Here is an 18,066-nt window from a genome sequence, read left to right on the forward strand (position 1 = left end):
TGTAAGGCGACGTCGAGTTTAATTCTCGAAAACTCGACCGCTGGAATCTCGCATTTAAACTCTGTCCGGATTCTTAAGCAAAGTTTGCAGGATCCACCGCCAAGCATGGATATCGAGTATGCTTATCCCGCGACTTATATCCTTGTTTCTTTTCGGTCTCCACGTCCCTCGTTTATATGGAGGGTTGATCGTGAGTATGGCAGCGATGACGACGAACAAAAGCACGAATGGAGATGAGATCGAGACATGACTTGTCCTCCATATTTAACTTCCCGAGAATGCTCATCCACGTATATCACTCACTTAAAGTGTTGTTATGAAAAATTATTACGTAAATATGAATAAACAATAAACTTTTTACAAGTACGTACTCTGTTACATCGCAAGTATTAGATTGGTGTAAGAATAATCGCAGTTTTTGCTATTCAACTTGATAATCGCAATTAGTTTTGCACCAATCTAATATTTTATTGGTGCAACGGCATCTGATGTAGTAATCATTACTCATAGATTTTAAAATATAATAAAATTCTTTGCCGACTAACTAGAATATTATTCTGAAAGATTAATTTCCTAGCATAATTGAGATATATGATATTTTTCAAGCGTAATGCCAAATTGGTCCCGCCACGAAATTACGAAATGGCTGTGGCGCGCACATCCTGTTTTTTCGAATCCAAGGCGCGGTAAAGGCAACAATTTCCGTCCAGTCCGTTTGAGTTGCGCGCGAAGCGGTCCTGGTGTGGATTTCGCATGCTGTGATGAGCTTATCGTTTTGGCGTAAAGGCGTTATGCGGTTGCGATGACAACGATGAAATATCAAGTAAGGGGACGCATAAAGTCCCACGAGTGGAAACCAGGCGGGTCCCGGTGGATTAAGCCAGCCGAAAATGTGGCCGCGTTTTCGCGCACGCCGCCTGCGGTTCACAGTTCACAATAAATTCCAGCGCATTTCGGCTGCTCTACTTGTTACCTACTTATAGTTAACCGTCGCGTACGTGCGCGCACCATGGAATTATATCCTCTGGTCGAGTATACGGTACATGAGTGTGCAGCGCGAGACCGTAAAATTATAATGTTGCTGGCGTTTCTAATTTCGTTGAATATACACGACGTTTCGTGAAACACGCCGGCTCGCTTAGCGATGCACGCGTGCGGATGCGAATCATACGCGAGATACACGGAGACTAACGTATTCCGTAACATTAAATATCTGTGAGACGTCATAGAGAGATCACAAAGAATATTATAACGCGCATTTCAACGCGCGTGTTACAGTCAACGTTTGCTCGCCGGCAATGCGATTTATCGTTTCGATAAGAACAAAGCGCCGTCCGGTCGCGCGAATTATCGTCAAGCCGCAATGCACGATCGATGCTAAAAGCTGCACTGCCGTATTTTAGGAATTGTGCTCGGGCGCCAGTGATGCGGTATTTACCATCGAGAATTTTTTGTTAGACGATCGCACATGGAAGAATGGGTGTAAAAAGTTGCTCCTCTTCTTCATATGACATTTATTACGTGCTCAAATGCACTTTGTAGCTCGTTAGTTCACGATGTACCTTCAATCGTGCGGCAAGCCTCGCTAGCTTTTGCTACACGAGTCCTCGGTCGCTCTGAACGTGCAACCAGCACAACCGGGAAGAAGGAGCAAAAAGAGAGCGGCAAAATGGACGGGAAGAGACGAGAGCTAAAAAAAAGCGTTAAAAGAGTACTAAAGTACCGAACACCGTCTAGAGCTTATCCATGTGCACTTGCGCTCGAATAGAGCGAGCAATTCCGGGCAACATTGGCCCGAAATTTAAACGTCGCTTGATTTCACCGTCTTGTAAAACACCAATTGCCCTCGCGCGAAACATCCGGAATACACAATGTTTCGCCCTCGTCGAAAAGATACGTCGACGTGAACAGACAAAATTCATTGGCGCACGTGCACGCTATGAATATAAACGTTTTAAACACAGCTGCATCGATATCGTATCGTTCTAATGCGGTGCATATATACATTTTATATATTGGGTTGTTCGGAAAGTAATTTCGTTTTTCACAAAGAGATGTCATTAGTCGCGTTCCTCGATACTTAACTTTACTCTAAGCGGCAAATTCGTTTTATATTTTGACAACTGACATTTCAGACGTCATTTAGTATCTTATTGTGTTGCGATCTGTCAAGTATTTTTGTTTGGCATCACTCAAACATGGAAAATCAAAGTGAGCATTTTCTAATATTTTGCTTTTTTACTACCGAAAGGGTAAAAATGCAGTGCAAGCGAGAAAAAAAATTGTGTGCCGTGTACGGAGAAGATGTATTGAGTGAACGTCAGTGTCAGAATTGGTTTTCGAAATTTCGTACTGGAATTTCGATTTGAAAGATGCACCACGTTCAGGTCGGCCAATTAAAGCTGATGACGGAAAATAAAGGCTCTGGTGGATGCAAACCGTCGCATAACAACACGCGAAATTGCTGAAAAGTTAAATTTATCGAATTCGACCGTTTACGATCATTTGAAACGCCTTGGATTCGTTTCAAAGCTCGATATTTGGGTTCCACACAATTTAAAGGAAATTGACTTGATTCGACGCATTACCATCTGCGATTCATTGTTGAAACGTGAAGAAAATGAACCATTTTTTGAAGCGAATCATAACTGGAGATGAAAAATGGATTGTTTCAACAATGTTAAGCAAAAACGATCATGGTCCAGGCAAGATGAACCTGCTCAATCGACATCTAAGGCAGATATTCATCAAAAGAAGATCATGCTTTCTGTTATGGTGGGATTGGAAGGGAATCGTATTTTTCGAGCTACTACCAAGCAACCAGACGATTGATTCGAAAGTGTATTGTCGTCAGCTGGATGAATTGGATGCTGCATCAAGCAGAAGCGACCGGAATTGGCGAATAGGAAAGGTGTCGTATTCCATCACGACAATGCCAGACCACACACAAGTTTGGTCACTCGCCAGAAGCTTTTACAGCTTGGATGGGATGTGCTACCACACCACCATACTCTCCTGATCTGGCACCATCCGATTACCATTTGTTCCGGTCTCTACAAAATTCTTTGAACAATGTAAACTTCGATTCAAATGAAGGCGTCAAAAATCACTTGCTTCAATTTTTTGTCAATAAGGAGAAGGACTTCTATGAGCGTGGAATCTTAAAGTTGCCAGAAAGATGGCGAAAGGTAGTGGAACAAAATGGCCAATACATCACTGAATAAAATTTATTCTAAATATGAAAAAACCGCCTTTCATTTTTCCTTGAAAAAACGAAATAACTTTCCGAACAACCCAATATATATATATACACATATATATGTATATATACATACGATGCATTTAATTGCATAATCTATATTTAAACAACTTCGGGCTAAATATTTGGAGAAGAGATCGTAGCCTATCAAAATCCGACGATATGTCAACGCGAGCTTTAACATTCGGTCATTCGGACAATATCGCTTTTTACAATGTTATTTTCGATAAAGGAGAACCAGCGTAAAACTGCGAGAGAGCAACAGTATTTTCTGAACGAATTCAATTATTTCTTTAATCGTTGGAACGGTGTAGTCAAGCAGCAAACGAAAATGCCAAACAAAGTTTACGCTCTTGACGAAACACACCGTCAGCATTGCATTCAGCGCGCAAACAACTTGAAACATTTTCCGCTCGAAAAAAAGCAATTACTTGTTAGACGTATTAGTCGCAATCACTTTTCCGCGTGGATGAAACGAGAGCGCGCAAAATATCGAGGCATTCGGGGCTTGTTAATGAATTTCAGGTAAAAAATTATTACGTATCTTTTCGTACTCGAAATAATAAAATTTCCCAATTCCCGACGGTATATAACGAAGCATTTTTAATTGCTGATATTTTATAACAGCACCCTGGAGGTGCAAATGGAACGCGTTTTTATAGACGAGTTCCATCCATAATGTAAATAACGCCCGGGAATAATCCCGCGTGAGATCAATAAATCATCGGATTTATACAAATTCCGCGCCTGCATCATTTCGGTTGTATTATTATAATCCATACAAGTAGTATTTAAAGCTCGTTACTTATGCCATGATTGATATCAGAATATGGAATATAGATTAAATATACGTTGGCAAAATATATCTCATTGCTTTTAGCTAAAATTAAATATTGAAACACAAATGTGAATCGTTTAAAATACTTTTTACACGATTTCTCATGAAATTGTATATACTCGACGATCTTATCTGGATTATCTGTCATTGGATAAACGATAATTTTCAACGCAAATGTAGACAGTCGCGTATAGAAAGAGATAATAATATAAAAATTAGTACAGTATGAATGTGTGTACGATGCAAAAAAGCGATTGATAAATTCACTTGTGACAAAGAAAAATGGGACTCATTTGCAGCGAGCGGTTCTCGATCTCAAAGTCAGAAGAAAAATGGATTTCTTGTACCTGCCGCGAGGAATGGACATAAATGTAGATCTACCTGTACAAATGAAGGACCATTTTTCATTTGGCGGCTCTGTGATTCTGCCAATGACTTTTTACGATAACTCGACCGAAATCTGCGATAACTAACTTCAGTGCGAGATATCAAACGTATACGTGTACCGCGCTACTCGAAAACCGATAAATCATATCCTTGTATCCATTCTCGTAAAATATCGGCCCGGCTCATAGGCTGCCTCACTTTATCTCAGAAACCGGATATGGGGATACTGGATATATCGATGTGACTAATTTTTCGACATATTTTCCTATCGGAATAAACCTTTTATGGCTATACATCATATGATGGCAAACAAAAATGTAGAGAGATAGTAAATAACAATCACATATTTTGTTGCCCTGACAGCATTTTGTTTATAACAACAGAATTTTCATTTTACTTGTTGCAAGAGTCCATCCAAACATTAACCTATTCGTTCAATAATATATGACTTCGGGTTATTAATATTTTATTTCTTGTATTACGACAGTTGCAAAAGTACGTTTTATAACATTAATACGCACAACGCGTACGTAACAAAGGTTTCTATACCGACAATACCGGTGTATTTTAATCATTTCACTGAAATCACACGAGTTTTTACGTAACAAATCGAAGGGTGCTATCATCCTTCCGCTAATCGATAAACATAATTATTCCATGTCAGTTTCACGACGTAAAAGTCTGCGCCGAAGACAAAGCTTTGTGTACCAGAGTCGCAGAACAACGGAGGAAAAAGAGCTACCGGAATCAGCAACCCTCCAGCAATAAGCTATAGATCATAAAGCACCGCGCGACGAAGATTGATTAGTGCAGATTCATTTGTTCGCTGACTTTTCTCTTATTAACTCTCGCCGTAGAACGATAATGTGATTATTATTCCCGAGGAAATTTCGGTACTTTTAATGAGCGGGTAGATTTGACAGAGAGATTATCCCGGAGCGCGCGCGCGGAAATACTAAAGTTCCCTAACAAGATGATTATAAAACTCGTTAATATCCTTGCGTTACCCGCATAATTATTTTTCAACAGCCCTCAACAGCAAAGATTAGACATCATAAATTCAAAGCTCGCGGTGAAAAGATCACCGAAGATTTTAATTCCAATGTACATGAAATCCAATTGGTGAACGAATAATTGTTACAAGCGTGCATACAAGTTAATAACGCCGTAAATATGCATTACGTTCATGCAATAGCAGGCGCAATGGACTTGTCATAAATTGAATTCTCGCTGATTTGATGTCGATATTAACATCCAGTGAAATGCGCAAACTGCACGAAACATTTCGAAATCGCGGAAAATGCAGCATTATGCGCATGTATGTATCGCGGAAAATGCAGCATTATCGCGCGTTTGACGTTATCCAAGCTCTTACCCGATTTGTTGACCGCCTTGCGGCGGTCTCCCTCGGTTGGGGGCCCTCCCTAGTGGTCCCCGAGTGGTTGTGCCTTCTAACCGCCAAAATCCAGCGCTGTGACAGCTAAAAACCAGAGATCCACCGTCGTTAAACCGCGACTGAAATCGTCGCAAGCGATGCGATGCGATGCGACGCGATTGTGACGGCGCGAAGGAATTTCGGAAAACCGCGAATTTTCTCGTTCGTCGGCGCGTCCCACGTAAATCATTTCGCCGCACGCTATGATGCATGAGTGTGTCGTGTAAATTTAAGCGCACTGTCATGCGCGGGGACGCGCTCAATGGTGATACTCGGCGACTGCGACAGGTATTCGCGAAGGCGGTCCGATCGACGGCAATTTTTGGCTGAGTTACAGGATGACTCGGATGCGTGGGACTCTGTGATTAGTTGGCCAAAAACGCTGTCAGGTACGGAAAACGCGGAAAAAAATTAGTCGGATGTTCGTGGGTGACGATTAACGGTGTTGGACGGTTCTAATTAACGTAATGGTGCGCTGGAGGCGCTGAGACTCCGGAAACGCCGTCGCGAGAGAGACATTGCTGTGATTTACGCTTCCCGCGTATTTCAATATTACACCATTATGGTAGAAGAGATGACGCAAAAGGGAGATGTACGTTACGTAGTTCGAAATTACCCATTGTCTGATTAAAAAAAATAATCTCGCGGTTTGCGCGACGGTGAACGAAACGCGGCGGCGACATTGCAGTGAATGCGGTCAACGTTAAATCAGTCTCTCTCCCTTTTTCCTCCCTCGAGTGTATACTCCACGCTCGATGTACCCAACGCGATTGACTGAGAAACCAATTTTCGAATAAACGCGGAACTCATATTTTTCATGGGTTTTTGTAGTTCGTGCTTGTAACGTACGCAAGCTACGTTTACGCGCCAAAATATTCATAGGCCCCTCGTTCGCCAGATCGTCTTTTCCGATGTGGCCATTAAGGTTTTTGCGCCGAACGATCGAAATCCGCAATATCGCTATCCTCGCGTTAGCGAAAACGCAAAATACCATACGAAATACGCATTTATCGCGCAGGAATTTAATCAACAAATATTTGCGGAAACTACGAGCCATTGTCATCGCGCGGAATTATTATATTTTAACGAATTTAACAACGAATTTCAAGTTGCGAGACTACAACTATGTTAAAGTTCGATGGAGAATCATCCCGCATATCCACGAAGTTTACGCTTCTCGAGGATCCTCTTCGCGAGAATAGTCGGCACTAAACAATTGCCGCGGCTGTTAACCATTGCACCATTATTTTTCTTTTTTCGCATTTCTCGTTTCGAGAGTATCATACGTTCGTGGAACACTTCTCGAAAATACCAAAGTACTTCGGTCTCACGAGTGGCATTCGTTTCTCTCGCCGATGCTCTCTGGACCCGAGCCAAGCAGAATCATGCACTTTGGGAATCGGTTGCGATAATCGGCCGAGCCAGATTCACTCGCTGAAGAGGAACGAAGAAGACGAAAGAGTCCGCACGCTCTTGTGATTCTCGCGCTGCAATTTTCACGTTAATCACATTATGATATCTCTCTGATCGCGTTTTCGTCCCATGATTGTTCCTCGGCGAATTCTCACGTTCTGGTCGCTCAATTTACATCGGGATCGCGTAGATCGGACATCGCTGTTGTTCTTGATGCAATAAAAAGCATGAAGGCACCATCAGGGCGGGAGGAACGCGGCGCGGTGTTGCGGCCGGTGAATAAGGATGAATGAGCGGCCGCGTTGCGGAGGAAAAAGCGGAAAATAGAACGGCGTGTCGCGCGGAGGTTGATGAGGATCCTTTCTCCGTCGCGGCCGTTGGCGGATATACAGCGGCGGAAAAACTGTAGCGGGAACGAAGCGAGTAATTGGACACCGGGTGGCCATATTAGAACACGCGGAGACAGACGGAGATGGAGAACGGGGGAACGACGAGAGCGTTGGAGGCGGTGGAGAAACGGAAGAGGGAGAAGATAGAAGGGAAAAGAGAAACTGAGAAAGTGAAAGAGAAAGAGAGAGAAGAAGAAAGAGAACGAGAGAAATAGGGAGAAGGAAGACGGAGATTCGGTGAACGAAGTAGAAATGCGATGGCGAGATCGGTACAGGAGTGAACGAGTTGACGAGAAAATGATACGAGAGAGATAAGTACAGAGCCGAGGTAAAAGGTGAGCCTTTAAAAGACGGAAGTAAGAGGAAGTAGGAGATAGCGGCAAGATCGAGCACACAGAGGCACAGAGGCCCGGAGGATTCGTGATGACGAAACGTGCAAGGTAGGGAAAGGTAGAGAGAAACGCGGTGACGACAGAGGAAAAGCGGAGGAGGAGAAGGAGAAAGTGGGGGAGGAGCGACAGTGGAGTAAAATAGAAGGTAGATGGCGAAATCGGGTACGGTCGGGAAGATGAGTAAAAGGAGAAGTAAGAAGAGAGAGAAAGAGAACGAGAAAACGGGAAAATGAGGCTAACCAAATTAATAAAAATCAACGTAAATCAAATATGTATGGATAAATATAAAAGAGACGACACGTTTATAAGAAAAGAAAAACTAATAAAAAATGAAACAGATTTGAAATAAATATCAAACGTACTGTAATAATAAGCGCAAATATTTTCGTTCCGCAAGTGATCATTTTACGAACAATATTTACAGCACCGGAAAGGAGCTCAAAGAAAATCAAACAGGATGGTAAATTATATAGAAATAGAAATAGAAACAAAGCATTCTGAAGAAACAACCGGTGATAAGTTGTAACGGAAAAGCATAGATTCGGGACGAAATAATCAAAGTGGAATGAAATGTTTAAGTAAAAGGCGGTAAGGCCGTTGGTTAAAAGAAAAAGCGAAATGAAGATCCTTCTGCCGCAGGAAGAGAGAGAGAGAGAGAGAAAGAAAGAAGGGGAGAAAGAGTGAAAGGAAAAAAAGGGAACAAGTTGAACATTTTAATGAGAAGCTGCGTAAAAGCTACGAAATTAGCAAGCAAAAGTGAAACGAAGCCGGTGCTAACTGACGACAAAAAGACCTTTAATAGAGTCAGAAAATTCTAAAATTTGTCGGGCGCGCAGAATTCGCATTGGGAACAGCGTAAGAAGCTAAAGTGAGATGTTCTTGGACAGGTTCGGGTTAAAGAAGATAAATGTATCAAAGACGAAGAAGACAGGAATGGGACGCAGGATCGTGCGAAGGAGTCACCAGTGAATCAAGGACAAGCGGAAGGACGAAAAGCGAAATTGAAGAGACAGGAAGAAACGTGGCGAAAAATTCGGCCAGAGGATTCGCTGGACGATGACGAGCCTTGCGCTGACTTATTTCATTTTCAAAGAGAGTGGCGAGATGTTTGAGGACAGCTTTAAAGATAGTAAAGGAATGAACATAGAAGAACAGACGTGTGTGTAGATCCAAAGAGGCTCTCGCGCCATCGCCATCATCGCGATTTAACGTTGCTCACGCGCGTGCGCTCGCGCGATACCGTTTTAGTATCCCAGCGCACCGGTGCGTATTATCTAACACTTAAAATTAGACGGCGACGGCGACGACGACGACGATGACGACGACGACGACGACAACGACGACGACGACGACGACAGTGACGACGGTAGATAGAAGAGATCCTCTCTGAGATGGTCCATAAAGGGAGGATGGCAACCGGGACGAATGGAGATCTCCGGTGAACGCGATTCCCGTGGATCACGCATCGTGATGCACCGCACTTGCACTTGATCGACGATATCACGTGGAACTTTTCCCCGCGACACTTTCTTTTTTATCTTTTTTTATCTTTTTTACGGCACTACATAAGGCACGATGCGCTCGCGCTCGTTTATCCCGGTCTGTTTGCGATCTCTTTCTCCCTTTCTCTCTCTCTCTACGTATTCCGGCCTTACTTTCCGCCGTTTCGCTCTAAGTAGTGTGGTGTTTATCGTATGTGATGTGGATGATGAGGTTGCCGATGACGAGGTTTACTCAGACGCACCGCGTTCGTCCGGGCCGGCTGGCCGCCCGTCTCAGAGTGAATGTCTTATTAGTTATTTCGGGTTTAGCTACTTCGCCGCTCCTCGTTCCACCTCCTTCTTTTCTTGATCTTCTGCCCGAACAACTCTCCCCTTTATCTCTCCTGACCGTCCCCCGTCGTCATTCTCGCTACCCTCTCAACCATCGAACTCGATTTGCATCGCGCCATCAGCCGTGCAAGCACGAAAGCTCGCGCGGATCCCACCGGCTCAGTGCTTGCGACGAATTCCCAGCGAAGTGTTCCGCGAGATCGACAAAATCCAGATCAAGATCCATTAGGATCAAACTCGACGTTGCTGGGTGACTGGACGACTCGTAGATCCGATTCGGTCGATCCGATTTCGTCGATCCGATTTGGTCAAAGCACCATTCGCGCATTCTCGTGCAGAAGAAACCCTTCTTTGGAAGATCAGCCGCGAAGAAATTCCTCTTTGTCCTTGAAACAACCTCGACGAGGCTTTTGACGAGTGCATTTCAAGTATTCGATCGTTCGCACGGTTCTCACCCCCTCGTTGCGAGCACGAAAGCATTCGAGATATTTTCTCTCTGCTCTTGGCGCGATTATATCTTGTTGTTGCTTATTCATTCTGAAAAAGTAAGATGTGCAGCGTCAATGGCTCTCCTCTTTCTTCTCTTTATGTTTTTTAAGCACAAGTCGAGCATGATCGTCGAAAATACCATGTGACGTGAATGTTTGAGATATCGTGAATGTTTGCCGCTTTTTAACCGCACTAGATGCTAGCTAGGTGTCCCGTGTCCCGACATGAATCCTAGTCCCGTGAGGACCGATCCTCGCGAGTGCTGAATATGTCTGAAGATACTTCTCTTCAACTCCTAGATATGAAAGAGGCGACGTTTACGACTGCGTGTAACTTCGTCTTTTTGCCTCCGGTTATTCCCAATTGTTGTTTTTACAACACTCAATTTTTCTCTCGCGGCGGAATAATACGCGCGTATATGTTCTCGTTTCACCTGTATTTTAATACAAGTTATAAGAAGGGGGCAGATTTGCTGGTTAGATACCGCCTGGAGAATTCCCTTGTAAGGGAAACCGATCTGCTGCCCGGAACGTTAAACTTTATCGCGCGATAAGGCTGTCCATTTTATGAGAATTAAAAAGATTCCGCATATCCCCCTTCGGGAAAGGAAACTTTAAATTCCTAAACAAATTGTGATATAAATTCTTTTAAATGTTGATTTCTGATTCTGCTCTACTGTTTTGTGTATAAACAATGCAGTAGAAAGCGTAATGTAAAAATATGTAATAAAATTATAAAAATGCGATATTTTTCTGCGGTAAAGATAACGAAATATTTATGAAAAATTTATATATATTTTAATTGCGACTACCTTTGTTCATTATTCACCATAAATGCATTTGCCCATTGTTGTTTAAAATAAACTTCGTTTGTATACAAAAGAATCGAATAACTGTCGATATATTTTTATTAAAATATATATTAATAATTATAAATTGCCAGGTGTGTCGACAAAAGAAGAGTTATTGTTAAAATATATACATTACATATATTCTGATGAAAAAGTTAAACGAAATCATCTATATCTGGCGATTTTGCGCTGAACAAGATTACATTTATTCAAGTCTCCGTTAAATTTAACCGAGACGGGATGAAACCGAGGTGCGCTCGTGCTTGATATTGTTAGCATCGTGACAAAGATCTCACCTGCGAAGTTGATAATGAACGGAAACTTTAAATTGTATCGATTAACTCGCCGGTAGAGTCACGTTCGCGTACAAGGGTGGTAAAGGGTGGGAAAGGCTCTTTCTGCGCTCGCGCTCGCGCTTGGCATCGGTGGCGTTTCCTCTCCCAAATGCGGCTGATGTGTTAAAAGAGGTCTCGTTAAAGTATGTGACCCGTTACCGTGCCCGAGAGGAGGACGGAGAGTTTAAAAGATGACAAAGTGGTGCCGGCGCGTTATGTACGGGCTGCAGGTTGCTCGACGTAACGACCCTTACATCCCCATTTATGGCTTCCTATCCTTTCAAAAGCCCGATAATAAATGATAGCGAGAGTAGAACGCAAGTTTCTTCAAACTAGAGAGAGAGAGAGAGAGAGAGAGAGAGAGAGAGAGAGAGAGAGAGAGGAAGGGAGGAGGGGGAGCAGAGAGGGCAGCAGGAAAGAAATAAAAAGAAATGACTTTTTCTATAGTTTGCACCAACGGTTATTACGTGCGGAAAATTAGTTCGCGAATCGTTACGTGTTGCCGATAACGTTTGTCTCGTCGTTGCTGAAGAGCTTCCGACACGCTCGACAAAAAAGATCGCCGAAGTTTCGTGCTTATCGTTCCATGGGTTATCTATGTCAGAACAGACCTGTTTCGCGAAATCTACATTCTTCCTGGTCTACTATAGCTAACGCGATAGTTGATAACGATTATACTACATAGTTTCCTCGAGAACATCTCGCCGGAACAGGCTCGCAACAGACGAAACATCGTTTCCTCGCGCGCACAATAAAGCGGAAGACAGTAATAAAAGGGAACAAGCGGTGACCGCAGAAAGCATGTAATGTAATATAATGTAGAACAAATGCGACGTAACGAACGAAAGAAGAACGAAATGAGAAAAGAACAGCGAATATTGCTCGCATGTAAAAGACCGAGACATCAAAGCTTTCAGCGAGGTACAGCGCGCGCACGACTGAAATTTCAGTTAACTGAAACTGTGCGAGCAATATGTAATGACAGCAAGGGAGAACACAAGACACTACCAAGAATTATCGATTGTTTGCGCAATATGATATTCTCAATATCGAATAATATATTACCAATGCGCACTTTTCAGGTAATTTAATATTTCCTTGCTGAAACTTTTAATGAGAGTCTGATTACCGGTCAACAGGAATTATTTGTTTAACAAGTATAGAATTTCTATAAAATAATATTTTACAACGTTTAACTTATGCTTACCTCGAGAATTTTAATTACATTAATTATAATTAAATATCTCGATTATATTATGCATTACTCTGATTACCACTTTTCTTTGCTGAAGCTCTTCTCTTTGCCATGCTTCTGATTGTCGGCAATTTATTTATTACAGAACGCGGTCCAACTCTACACAATAATTGGAAAATCTTCTTCTCGGCCAACGATAAATCTTCCGTTCGAGCAAAGCAATAAATCTTTTAACCAAGCGCTACCAATGATCCTCTCTATCGTAAGTGGTAATAACCCAGTCTGGCATGTGGGCGAGCTCGTTGCTTCGCCAGATTGTCACAAGATAAGACGACTCCTCTTCTTATTGTTACTGACACACTCGCTGACTTTGGTGTTTCCTCATAACTCCGCCCTTTCATCCCCGACGTATTGCGCTGAGGAGCCCGCGGGATTAAACGAAAGATTATATTGCGGTCGCAATAAAGGGGAACGACGCGCACGAAAATTTACACAAAGTATGCCACGTGTCGCACTCAGGCTCTTGTAAATTTACGTTCCTGACATCGCGTCGCCGTACGTGTAAATCTCTTTTACATTTTCTTCTATGTAGAACACAATGAGAAACGCACGCACGCGGAACACTTCGCCGACAAGTTGGTTAACCCACAAGTTCCCTTCTCTCTTTAAGTGAATTCCGAATCAACGGCGCAAGCGGCGGTGGCGTGGATGTCTCTTAGAAAAATCAAAGACGACAGCTGGGATTTGAATCTTGGCCCGTTTAATTGGATTCCGGAACTCGGTTACGGCGTAGGTCGACTCAGGAATTACCGGATTACTTGTCAATGGCAAATTCCTTGAGAAAATTCGAGGTAAAATACCGAATAAATCTGGACACGTGGAGAGAATTTCCGAAGAAGATAATTAAATGATTTCATAAATTAAGAACACACGCTTATAAGAAATAATCGAACAGAGATCGCGACTTGTACATATAAAACCAATAAAATTCTGCGCCTCTTCTAGAAATTCACGCTATACGTGAAGTGCAGTGACATTTACATATGAAATCACTTTCGCGACCGTCTGATTACATTCACGAGGAGAGGCGCTTTCAAGATCCTCCGCGCAGATTTTCTTTACTCATCTCGATACAATCCCGGCGTCGCGCAATGCACTTCCGTATCTTTGTCAGTAAAAAAAGGAATGCGGATCGAAGAGGAAGGACAAATGAAATGGGGCGCTCTGTCGGAAAAACGGGATTGCGGTACCGTGACGCTCCTCAACCAGAGCGCCTTATCGCGCGAGTGCGACGACGATTTATTCGCTTGCCAAGAAGATCCCGGTTCGCTCATGAGGACACATATTTCGCGCGACATGCGCTTCTACCCACGCGTGTTACTCGCGTGCGGGCGAAACTGCACACGGAAAGTCTTTTCTCTTTATATTGCGGCTGTAAAAACTCCTCGAGCGATAGCGGTAACGGCATTTTCCGCGCGACCCCGTCCTCAACATCCTCGTCTGAAAACACATCGAACGGAATGTCGTCGCGCGCGTCGTTGCATCAGCGAGACTTCAGTGTCAGTCAGCTAGTCAGTCAATCAGTCAGTCAGTGAAATGTTCGCAGCTTCTAAAATGCATCTATGCAACGTGGCGCCGCGTCGCTCGATACGATTCGACTATCCGTCTTGTAATTCAAAGTTGTTGCCGCCGACTCGGCGAAACGAGATTTCGGCGTATCTTGGCGCTTATACGAGGACGTAGAATGAAAGACGTAGACGCTATCGGACGAAATTTAGTCGAATTATGCAGACGCGACTGAAAATTCGATGGCGTGCTTTCTGTAAGTTAAAGCTTTTGAAGAAAAAAAACTGTGATCTGGCGCGTTTGGAATGTCTGAACACTGATCGTAATAGTTCTCGTGGCACATTTCTCGTATCGCGTTAAATCCATGTTACCAGACATCGACACACGATCGCGCTAGAAATAATCTTTGGAAAGTTTTGGCAAGTTACTGTTACTGACGATATTAATATCTCCACGTGATCATTTGATCTGCGATCTCGCGAAGAGAACATTCGTCGGACAATTCCACGGCGTTTCGTAAGCGAATTCCATCTACTGGCATTCAACGATAATTTTGGTGAAATCTCATCGTTTCAGACATTGATCAAAACGGAAAATAATTCACCGAGGTTGCAGCCAACTCTTTCGCATAATGAAATTGCTGCAACTGCGAGATCAACATGTCCAAAATTACAAATGTGTACTCGCCTAATTCAGATTCGTCGCAATCGTGCTTTTATGCTCGTAACAATATAATTCTGAATGCGTCATGATTAATCAAAAGCTAACGAGCTATTATACTAATAGTATATCATAGAATAGTCCTACTTCCGCGAGACTTGTCATCGCTACATTGTCACATATCGTATTAAGGGTAAAGCAACGTTCGCAATTTAGTCACACTAAAGTACATGCTTGGTTACCTGTTTAGCGTCATGGTTGATGTATGTAGTTCCTGAAATTACATTATTCAGACTCAACAGAATCGATTGAATGTATTGGTTTTTTTCTCTTTGCGATTTTCAAAACGTCACTATTAAGTGAATAGGGTCGATCGATAATCGGACTGGTTCGATTGTTGCACCTGAGACGCGTATAACAGACTTGCAGATCGAATTTTGAAGTTCGCCATCGGTCACACCGCACAATGGACATTGTAGGGAGACCTGTATCCCTGCCAGGCATTTATCGTAAATGGCTACATGAGCCGAGACAAAGGGCCCGTCGAACTAACAATACGGCTGTACACGGTTGGCCAAACAGGTGTTTCCTGCCATGGACCTTCGAATTACGTCATATTATCCGGATGACTTATAGCGTATATTAATTACCAGCGGTCAAAATTAATTATTTTTACAAAGAATGCGTTAATTGTTTTATTTGATTGCATTAATTATTCATATTACTTTAGACAGTGATATTCTGTGCAATTAAATAACAAGATTGACATGTTTATAATTAAATGAAAGTAAAAAATACTCATTACCTGAGACATACCCTACTTTTCATGCGTACTTTTATAATTTCATAAAGGAAAATATTTATAAAATCATAATTAAATCTCTGTCTCTTCTATCATATCCTGAATTTAATTTTACGCCGTATTATCATGTAATTGAAATGTAAAAACTTTTAATTGTATATCTCATTATGCACATCGCGGATCTATCTTACGGTTCAAATTAGCATTACTGTGGGCTCCATGTGTTACGGTCCTGGCTGCTATTTTCGCTATCGCTCACGAGTTATTTATATCTGTAACGAATGTACGACAGACACGTTTCGTTGCCGGCGTAACTCCTACCTAATGGAAAATATATATTTCAATTTAATTTATAGCCGAACATCAGGATGGCGTCAGAATGGTCCGTTGTCACTTATCAACTACATATTGCTACGTAGGATTACCGTGTATGTATCGCGAGGATCGCAACCACATGTGTCTTATTTTCAGCTATCATCGCCCCGAGTTTTATTCATAATGCCAGCGAGAGAGCGCGACAGACTTAATTTCACCACCGATTCACGACTTTCGTCCGTTGCGAAACTTTGGACGTTTAGATTCACGCCAGCGACGAATCGCTTTCACACTTGGAGAATTAAGTACAAAAGAATCTGTATATTGTAGTTTTGCGAACTTTTCACGACGTATCGCCATTCTTCTGCGAAATAATTGTCGCATTTTCCGTAGAATATTATTGTCAGTAGTCTATTGTTGAATATTGTTAGGAAAATAAATACATTCTATATATTTTAGCTGATATCATTTTTCTCCGAATCATTTATACCAAAATTGGCAATATTACTTTATTTGTCTGTATTATGAATTTTAATATGAACTTTACCAGATATGGTTTTTTGATATAAGTAATGAAATCGATATGAATAACGGTAATAATATTGAATTATGGCAATATAGAATTATATTATTTCGTTATTATTATTTCGTTTGGATATAAAATATGTAATATGTTAAAGGTGTTAACGACACAGCGTAAACATATTTATATTAAATTATAATTATAAACAATTTATATCCTGTTATATACTAATTTTTATGAGTCAAAAAATATGTTAGTAGTAATGAATATTCTTAGGCATATTTAAATTTGTATTACGATAAAAATAATTATTGCAATGATAAACTTAATATGATTGTACAAAATATATATTATTTATTACATATTTTATTTAATCGTATTAATTTGATCGTTTCATTAAAATGTATACTACAAGTGCAGGATCCAATTACCGTAATTTGTGACTGAAATATAACGTTCTATTGTCTCTAAATGATAAACGTGATTAAACGCTTGTTATTTCCAATGTAATTAAACGCCCGGTATAATTAAAAAGGCAGTTCTTATAGCCAATTTCAGCGTATTTTCCTCTCAACTGCGTTACATGTCGTACAATAATTACTATATGTTAATCGTTTGATCGCCTAATTAGTTTATTCGCAATTGGACACACTCATAACTTATTAATTCAATCACGCGTTTATTATTAACTAGAAATTTAATAATCATTACAAGCGCGATTTTCTCACAGACATCGTCGGCTTTCAATTTTCGTTGGCCGTCCGCGATTTTATAATGTAAAATGCCACGCATTCATATTCATGTACGTGGAAAGGATAATTTATACCTACTCTACTATACATTTTGACGACCTTATCTGGCGTTCATTGTTCTCTCTTGCAGCATGGATTGGACTAAAATTCATCACCGTAGATATTTGCTAGTGAATACCTTTGTCATTGCAAACCGTCATTGCACGGTCCGTTAATTTTGCCGTGGTTGACATTGCGAGCACATGTCAAGTAATACGTTACGAGTGATTTGAATAGCATCGGCCTATATTAGAGAATGCATAATCCGTCGAGATAACTTGTATATTCAAATACACACACATATACACACACATACCCACACACAATCATTTTTCGATTACTTTATTATATATGTATAATAATATTATATATTATTGTCCGGTAATTTTTCCCACGTTCGTTGTGACGTATTCGTACTTCATCGCTCGTGTTATTTATAGCTAAATGATGAAACGTTAGAAAAATTTAGAAAATATCAGTCAGTACGAAACGTATATCATGAATAATTGTGTAAGATTTAACAAAACTTTACTAGACCGTATAGAAGATGTATGTACATTGAAATTGCGTGAAATGAAATTGCATGCAGTTGTGC

This window comes from Ooceraea biroi, chromosome 1 (assembly GCF_003672135.1).
Source record: "Ooceraea biroi isolate clonal line C1 chromosome 1, Obir_v5.4, whole genome shotgun sequence".
In the NCBI taxonomy this organism is placed as follows: Eukaryota; Metazoa; Arthropoda; class Insecta; order Hymenoptera; family Formicidae; genus Ooceraea; species Ooceraea biroi.